At 42.7% G+C, this 8,855-nt stretch overlaps 2 protein-coding genes across 2 annotated transcripts in view; one reads left to right on the top strand and one right to left on the bottom strand.

Moving 5' to 3' along the window:
* The window catches only part of FIGNL1 (fidgetin like 1), a 26,530-nt gene extending 21,343 nt beyond the window's left edge, over positions 1–5,187 (bottom strand). Inside the window, exon 1 of the mRNA XM_015814252.1 lies at positions 5,124–5,187. The gene's annotated coding sequence lies outside the window, so the exon portion shown is untranslated. The remainder of the gene's footprint in view (positions 1–5,123) is intronic.
* A 1,587-nt stretch (positions 5,188–6,774) lies between these two features.
* Positions 6,775–8,855, top strand: part of BLVRA (biliverdin reductase A) — a 37,485-nt gene continuing 35,404 nt past the window's right edge. The window contains exon 1 of the mRNA XM_015814250.1: positions 6,775–6,981. The gene's annotated coding sequence lies outside the window, so the exon portion shown is untranslated. The remainder of the gene's footprint in view (positions 6,982–8,855) is intronic.

The raw sequence follows: 8,855 nt of genomic DNA, 5'->3' as shown, positions 1-8,855 counted from the left end.
GAGAGAGAGAGAGAGAGAGAGAGAGAGAGAGAGAGAGAGAGAGAGAGAGAGAGAGAGAGAGACTCTTCAACAGGGAGCTTACAAAATCTCCCTTTGAGATATGCAGACAGCATGGTCTGCAGGTAGAATCCCTTCTGAGCTTTTTCCCACCCATTATCTAGCTGCAGGCTATGTTGTTTCTTATCTTATTGTTTCCTAAGCAGGAAGCTTACCTGACTGAGGAGTCCTTGGTGCTCTCTGAGCTTGCTTGTTTGCTTGCAGACATGTCATTACCCTAACTAGGTAACATCATCAGTGTTAGTAAGGAGTGCTGTTTGCTGTCAAATTCTGATGTCTTGCCTGTCTGTGTGTGGGGGGGCAGTCTTAGAGATTCTTTGGTTTACTAATGGCTCTTTGGCAGTTTCTTGATTGGGGTATTGCTTTCTTGATTGTTGGTCTGACCTTAGAGCTAATCAATGTAGTAGTAGTAAGTAGTAGTAAATAGTAGTAATAATAATAAATCTTTATTAATTAGCCCTTGGGCCATATCAAAGTGCAAAGTTCTAGCACAAATTATTACTAAAGTTTGATAAAAGCAATTTAAAATGAAATTTGATAAAATACAGTTTAAAATGGAATTAGAGTAAAGTACGACTTAAAATGAAATTGGAATAAAATACAGTCTAAAATGAAATTAAAATAGAGTAGTAAATAGTAGTAAATAGTAAACAGCCCAACCAAAGAATCCCTAAGATCGCCCCCACCCACACAGACAGGTAAAATAGCAGAATATAAACTTGACAGCAAACAGCACTCCTTCCTAGCACGGATGTTACCTAGTTAGGGTAATGAAATATCTGTAAAACAAGGAAGCTCAGAAAGCTTCCTAACTAGTTAATATATAGTTTAATAAGAATATTGTTGTATGGCATTGGAGTATTTCCTTTTCTCTTTACTCTTCAGTGATAAACATGGTACAATCTGACTTCAAAGAATTTTCTGCCTGACCTGCAGCAGAATTCCTAACTCCACTCTATTCTATACTTAGCTTCCTCTATGCCAGCGGTTCTCAACCTGTGGGTCGCGACCCTTTTGGGGGTCGAATGACGCTTTCACAGGGGTCACCTAAGACCATCGGAAAACAAATATTTCTGATGGTCTTAGGAACCGAGACACTAGTGAGAATTTCTGCTCAAGGCTAGCTCCGCCAGCCAGCTCGGGCAGACAGGAAAGCACCCGCCTCAGCAGCATGGCGGGGCTGCGCTACCCATCGCAAAGCAGCTACTGCTGCTTCGCCACGGCTATGAACCTCCTGCCCGGCGTCTTTCAGGTCCTCTTGCCTGGCTTCCGCCTGGGAGAAGGGCAGGGCCAAGGTAAAAAAAAAAAAGCCNGGGTGTCGACCAGAAGGGAACCGGGTCCGATAAGGGCGAAAGTTGAGTGAGGTTCCCCCCCCTCCGCCTCCCTTTGTGCAGCGGCGTCTCTGGCCGCTGCCTTCCCAGTCGCCGAGAAAGGGGGAAAAAAAGAGCCGTGAGCGAGTTCCCCTTTCTGCCTCATTGCTTAAAGCTTTTTTTTTTAAACGACCGCTCGTTCAGAACTCCTCGGAGCTTGTTTGCACGAGCTTGTGGCACATCAGTAAATAAAGGGGTGGGGGAGCCAAACCGTCCAAGGCGTTTGCACCCTGAACATGTGGATGCTGCTTTCATGACTTGCCACCACCGCCCCCTCTCTTCCCGCCCTGCTCTGGCAACGCGCTGCTGCTGCTGGCTGAGCTGAGATGCAGCGCCGAGCCGGTCCCCACGTCTCCTGGTTGCCCGGCCGCGCTCTGCCCCCGGCCGCCCTCCGCACCACACCAGAGCCTCTCCCGCGCCGCCCGGCCCGCCTCCCTCGCCGTTGGAGGCCGCCTCGGCCCTCTGGCGCCCGGCGCAGCCCTGGGACTGGCTGGCAGGAGCGGCTCCTTCCCGGATCACCGGGCTCCGGGCCTCGGAAGCGGCCAGACGGCGGGCAAGAGGGCAAGGCGACGGCGATGCCTGCATATGCGTCGGAGGCCAGGCAGCCGGGCCGAGAAGGGAGAAGTGGCGCCTTCCGTGTGGGAGCTGGCACTCCGGCCGCGCCCCTCTCGCGTGCAACGAGTCGGGGAAGGGTCATGGCGGTGAAGGGCTGCACGGTGTGGAAAGGGGCTCCCGCGACCCCGCTGCTGCGATGGCGCTCAGGAGGCTGGAGGGGCGGGCAGGTCCCGGGGCGGCGGCTGGGAGAGGGCAAGAGGTGCCGGGATGAGGATGGGGGGCTCCAGGTTGGCGGGCGCGAGAGGGCGAGATAGAGAAAAAACTAAAGTGATAGTTAAAAATCTTACAGATAAACAAAAAAAGTAATTATCAGAAAAAATAGAAATGCAAACAGTCAAAAAGATCAAATACTTGAGAATATATCTGACAGCAAGATGTTCAACAATAAAAGAAGGTAACTATATTAAATTGTTAAATCAAATAAAGGTTGATTTGGAAAAATGGAAGAATCTGCAACTGTCGATATTAGGAGGAATTGCTACTGTGAAGATGAATATATTACCAAAAATTCTATTTTTGTTTCAAACAATACCTATGAAACTGGAGAAAAAAATTCTTTGAAGATTTAAGCTAATTCAAAAATTTATCTGGCAAGGAAAGAAAGCTAGAATTAAATTGAAAATGTTACAAGAAGCTAAGGGAAATGGACGTTTTGGCTTGCCAGAATGGGTTTTATATTATCAAGCGTCAGTGCTAACATGGGTAAAAGAATGGATAACTCTTAGAAATAAAAGATTGCTGTTCTTGGAGGGACATGACCTACAACTTGGTTGGCATGCTTTTTTATGGTATGGAAAAAATAAAATACATAAATACTTCCAAAACCACCATATTAAAAATGGACTATTAACATGGGAAAAAATAAAATGTAAAATCTATTTGAAAATTCCAGGTTGGCTCTCAACAATGGAAGCATTTGTATATCCAAATCTAGTCAGTCTCGATAAAATATGGACATATAAAGATATTCTAAATTCTGAAGGGAACTTAAAATCCAGGCAAGAGATGGAAAATCAGGGCATCGATTTAACATGGTTGTCACATTTACAAATGCAAGTGAGATATGGCAAAGATATTAAACAGTATGGATTTTATAAAGAGCAGACTATGTTTGAGCAGACATTACTAACTTCCAATGAAAAGTTAATTTAAAAAATATACAATTTCTTATTAAATCTGAAAATGGAAGATGAACAAGTAAAAGAGACAATGATAGTGTGGGCAAAGCATTTTGGATATAATATAGCAGTGATAGCAAACCTTTTAGAGACTGCAACCCAAAACCCACTTATTTATCCCTGGGTGCCAGGTGGGTGTGGCCACTGGGTGGGCGTGGCTGTGGTGGTCATGGCAGACTGTGTGGGTGTGGCCAAGGTGGGCGTGGTCACCTTGATGTTGCTCGTGGGGACGCCTGTGGGGGCTGGGCAGGGTTGGGGGAGATCCAGGGGGTCTCTGGCATGTGGGACAGTGGGCAGGAGTCTCGTCCTGCGGGGTAAGGCGAGGCAGGGCTGGGGTGCCATTTTCACAGGGCAAGGCGAGGCAGGGGCCGGGACGGCTGCTGCCTGACACCATCGGCCCCCCGCACACAGAGGCCAGCGAGCGCATGGGGACCAACAGTGTCTGTCAGCATCCACAGCCTGCCGGCCCCTCAACCAGCGCACTCTGGGGCTCCGCAGCCCGCCACCAGAAGTTCAGAGAAGCCGCCTCTGAGCTGGACAGACGGCCGACAGCTGAGGAGGTGATGCAGTGGGTTGTGCCCGGGAAAAGGAGAGCATGTGAGGCCAGAGAGATGGAACGGGGGAGGGAAACCAGCCATGCTGGGATGCATCCGGCCACATGGGACCTCGGCGAGTTAGCAGGCGACTGGTTGAAGAGGGACGGTTGCCATCTCCAGGGCATGGCATGCGTGCCCACAGAGAGGGCTCCGAGTGCCACCTCTGGCATGCGTGCCATAGGTTCGCCACCACTGTAATATAGACTTAGAGAAGTGGCAAAGTTTGTGGGAAAGAAACTATAAATTGACAACGTCAGCTTCATATAAAGAAAACTTATACAAAATGTTCTATCGATGGCACTTGCCACCAACAAGATTACCAAAAATGTTTAAAAATATGTCAGAGAAATGTTGGAAATGTAAACATAAACCAGGTACTTATTATCATATGTGGTGGACATGTCTAAAGCAAGGAGATATTGGACAAAAATTCATACTTTGTTAGAAAAATTGTTAGAGAAACACATAGACTATAAACCTGATTTTTTTTCTAGGTATAATGCCAGAAAAAGTTGATAAGCAAAGTACATACCTGATTTTACATGTGATAACAGCAGCAAGAATTATATTTGCACAATACTGGAAGAACGAAGAAATACCACCAGAAGAAGAAATAATTAAAAAAAATACTAGACTGTAAGACAGACTTACTTTAAGGTTGAAAGAAAAAGAAACAGAATATTTTCAAACTTGGGACCTATTTTATCAATGGTTAGAGAAAAGATTTAGGGATTAGGAATTTAATTTGTATTAATAAGATACTCAGACAACACGTTTTTGCTGAATGATTATTATTGAATTCTGTTAAAAAAAGTCAATAAAACTTTATAAAAAAAAAACAACGCCTGAAGGAACAAAGGAAGGATGGAGAAAAAACTAGAACTTAAGTGAACACAGTAATAATTAGAAATGTTATGTTAAATCACATTTATTACATTTGTTTTGTTTCTTGAAGTGCACTTCAATTTATTTTAGAAATCCTAGCATGGCTGATCTCTAATTCCCCGGCTGTGAATTGAAGACTAAACTTTAATCTCAATTCTGTGTTTATTTACATGGAAGTAAGACCGCTCGAACTCACTGAGCCTTTTTCTGAACCTGCAAGTAGCTTTATGCCTAAACGCAAAACTTTTTAAATAAAACATCAAACCAGATTACAAATATTCTCATGGTATCGCAATGATTATGTAATAAGAAATTTGAATTTAAACATTTTACAAAAAAAAGCTCACCACATTTACTTTATTCTGTCTTTTAAAAAGCTGAAAATGATTCCTGTATGTATCTAAATATATTGTAAAACTCACCGAATTTTAACATATACCGCGTGGAAACTAAAGTCACACTTCCTCCCTGCGAGCAGCCATCTTGAAACACTTGATTAGTTTTAGCAACGAGTTTATTGGACGAATTCCTAGAACGGACCCTGAATAATCCGCCTAAGAGGCGGAAGAAGAGATTTCTTTACAGTTTAAAGAGGAACGGTTTCATTCATGTTTCCCAGCTAATTGCAGCAAATCAGATTGCTCAATTTGCGGCTTTTCAGGGAATTCGATCTTTATTATTATCATTTTAAGTCACTGTAGCCCTCTGGATGAAGGGCAATATGCATTGGTAGATTTACAGTATGAGTCTTTGGCGCTATCAGATCTTGTAGCTTTATAGTTCTCAATGTTTTTCAAGTTGACAACTTTAAGATGCGTGGACTTAAACTCCCAGAATTCCCTAGCCGGCTAGGGAATTCTGGAAGTTGAAGTCCACGCATCTTAGAATTGTTGAGTTTGAGAAACACTGGTGAAAGACAGGCTGTTGCTAAGCCATTTCTAAGCTTTTCATGTAGCTGGGCTGGGCAGCATAGGTGCTTCCCATTCCTGATCGACCCCTGGTGCCTATTGAATTTGCGATGCTTACAGTAAGTATCAAGTATTACTAACCAGGTTCGAATAGAAAAAAATTAAATTACTAGTTGCTCAGCCTTAAAGTCTCTGCGTTCATTTGGGCTTGCCCTTTCCCCCGAATGACCTGATGTCACTTAACAGGGCGGACTCGAGAGGGCCCATGAGATTTATCTACCAATTAATTTAACCAGTGATTAATAGATTAAACAAAGAGCGTGTTTAATCAAAATGATTTAAGGAAAGCTGTTCCTTCTTCAAATTATGTTTTTGCCCTGACTTAAAATCCACCCCAGGGCGAGTTGTCAGAGGAGTTAAACCAACTGACAGCTAGGAGACAACACCTAGCCCAGTGTTTCTCAATCTCAGCAACTTTAAAATATATGTACTTCAACTCCTAGAATTTCCCAGCCGTGGTGCAGGAAATTGTTGAGTCTGAGAAATACTAATGAACCTCCAAATTCCAAGTGGAGGCTAAAAGAAAGCCACGGAAATCCCAGAGTGGAACTGAAGAAGCTTCTTAGATGAGAAGCAAAACGTCTTCAAAGAAAAACAAAACACCTTTGGAACAACTATGACCTGAATGACTGAGAATCTCCATAGACACAAAGCCACGGAAATCTTTTTCCGCTTGTCCACGTAATTCGCCGGGGATCGAGCGCAATTTGATGTTAATTCTAATAATTTTCGGTTCAACGGCAGCTCGGCGACTCCGTGACGGTAGAGCCGATTACTGATGTATAGAGGCGGCTATTAAATGTAACTATGGACAAGAACATCGTAGATCGACACCCTAGTTTTTCCAATATGTTCTCCAGGAAAGCTCTGGTCCGAATCAGACAGATTTAAGAAATGGAAAATGCCGTCCGCGCCGCGCGAATATTAGGAAATCATCCCCCTTCGGGTTCCTTCGGGAACTAATCCGATTTTACTGACTAAGAGGCTTTCAGAGAACGCCCACTCTGTTTCTTAGAGCACCAATCAACTACTGGTGGTACCCTTTAGCTCCGCCCATTTATTATCGGCGACTCTTGATTTTACCCGGCCGAGGTTTCACCTGCTGTAGTCTTGAGATATTGCTACGTTGACTCCCGGATCTGGGGTTTTCTTTCTGAATTACCACTCGAGAGAGCCGAGAAAGGGAGTGCTTCGTTAGCAGCCATAGAGACTTGGCCACTCGCGATTTGTGCAAGGGACGACAAGCAAAGCAGCTGTGCTTCTAACGGGGTTGATTGTGTGAACGAAAATTTGCCAGGAGCTGGAGCGAAGAGTAAGCGAAATATCCTTTTCTCTGTTAAACAAAATTATATAGCCTTGTGTGGTACTTTATCAAACGATGATGCGGAATGACATCCAGTAGAGAATGTGCTTTGGCCGGTGTGTTCGTCATTACTAAATGACATACTGGTGTGGGAGTTTTCCTTTTCGGTGAAGTGACACAAGAGAGATGTTGCCAGGATTCGATCCTGTGCCTTTTGTTCCAACTCGAAAAGGAAAATTGTTCCTTCAAGTCAATCTTGACTCTTGCACTTTTCTTGTTGGTACTTTTGGAAGTTGTATTTCCTTATTTCTAGGTCAAGAGAAAGGAACTGGCTCGAAGTCACTGGCTTTGTATCTAATAAAAATTTTAGATACTTCTTTGTAGCCTGATACTTTTGTTATTACACTAGTGCCAAGAGGCACTATTGAATATTTTTAATATTTTAATTTGAACTCCAAATTAAAGGAGATGAAAGGCATTTTTTAAAAAGTGGAATAATGAACTTTTAAAAGCAATTGCCAATGTTCTTGATTTCTTGCATATTTAAGGAATGCATCTATCATACAAGAATTTTTTAAGACCAAGATAAATACACAAAGCAACTACAGTAGAAAACTGGATGAATCTTGTGTAGAACTTGGTTTCTGAAGATCTGGGATCTAGGACATGATGGGAAAAGAGTAATCAAAACCAATTGTTCCAGAGATGAGTACAAAAGTGCACATTAGTTCACCTCAATGTACTCAATGTACAAGGGACTAGAGGCTAAAGCATATTAAGAATGATTGCAGGAACTTGGTATATGTCTAGTCTAACAGAGAAGGACTGGGAGTGACATAAAACAGTCTTTCAATATCTGAGGGACGGTCACAGAGAAGAGGGGGGGGGTCAATTGTTTCCCCAAAGCACCTGAGGGCAAGATGAGAAGTAACAGATTGAAGCTTATCAAATATTGATCCAATCTAGAATTAAGGAGAAATTTCCTTCAGTAACAAAAATTAATCAGTGGAACAGCTTGCCTCCAGAAGTTGTGGGTGCTGCATCACTGGAGGATTTAAGAAGAGATTTGACAGCCATTTGCCCAGTATGGTACAAGGTCTCCTACTCGAACAGAGGATTGGACTAGATTAGAAGACCTCCAAGGCCCCTTCCAACTCTGTTATTTTGTATAATGAGGGGGAAATTATTTTAAATGTTTGAAGAAATGTTAGTAAATGCAGCTAAACCTGCAATTGACATCTTTTGCTGGAGTAGTTCATAAAAGTAAAAGACAGCAATGTTTTTAATACAATAGATTATCTATTTAGATGTCATGTAAGTATCAATAATGTTGGACCAGGTCATTCATTTTATTTCCAATATGTGGACCACCTATGTTGCTGTTTCTACAGCAAAAACTGTAGTTATTTAGAAAGCTTTGCAAACCTACACAAAGAGACATAATCCCCCCCCAAATCCAACCCTTTAAAACCCTTCTAAAGTTTGAAAAGCAAATCTCATACAAATGAATGAAGACTGAGCATGCTTTGAGATAGAGTTTGTGGCTGTTAAAGTGAAAAAGGAGTGACATCGCTAAAATCCCGATCAGCAACATTCCCTGCTGCAATATTCTGGTGTAGGTTCTAGTTTCTCTGCAGGAATCTAGGTCTCAGTATCTTGTCATGACCAAGAAATTGCATCCTGATTGTATCCATAGGGTAGAAGCAGTCTATGTTCTCAGTAGTTGAAGTCACCAAATATTTTTTCAAATATCATTTTTCCTTGGCACTGTCAGTATTCTATTTTCTCTTATACTACTTTTATCATGCATTTTCATATTATTGTTTGGCTATACTACTGCTTTACTGTTTTTATATTTCACATGCTACAGCATTTTAACTTTA

This window comes from Protobothrops mucrosquamatus, unplaced genomic scaffold, assembly GCF_001527695.2.
Source record: "Protobothrops mucrosquamatus isolate PMUCROS unplaced genomic scaffold, P.Mucros_1.0 scaffold232, whole genome shotgun sequence".
NCBI lineage: Eukaryota > Metazoa > Chordata > Lepidosauria > Squamata > Viperidae > Protobothrops > Protobothrops mucrosquamatus.
The sequence above is the reverse complement of the archived record's forward strand: the minus strand, read 5'-3'. Positions and strand labels throughout refer to the sequence as shown.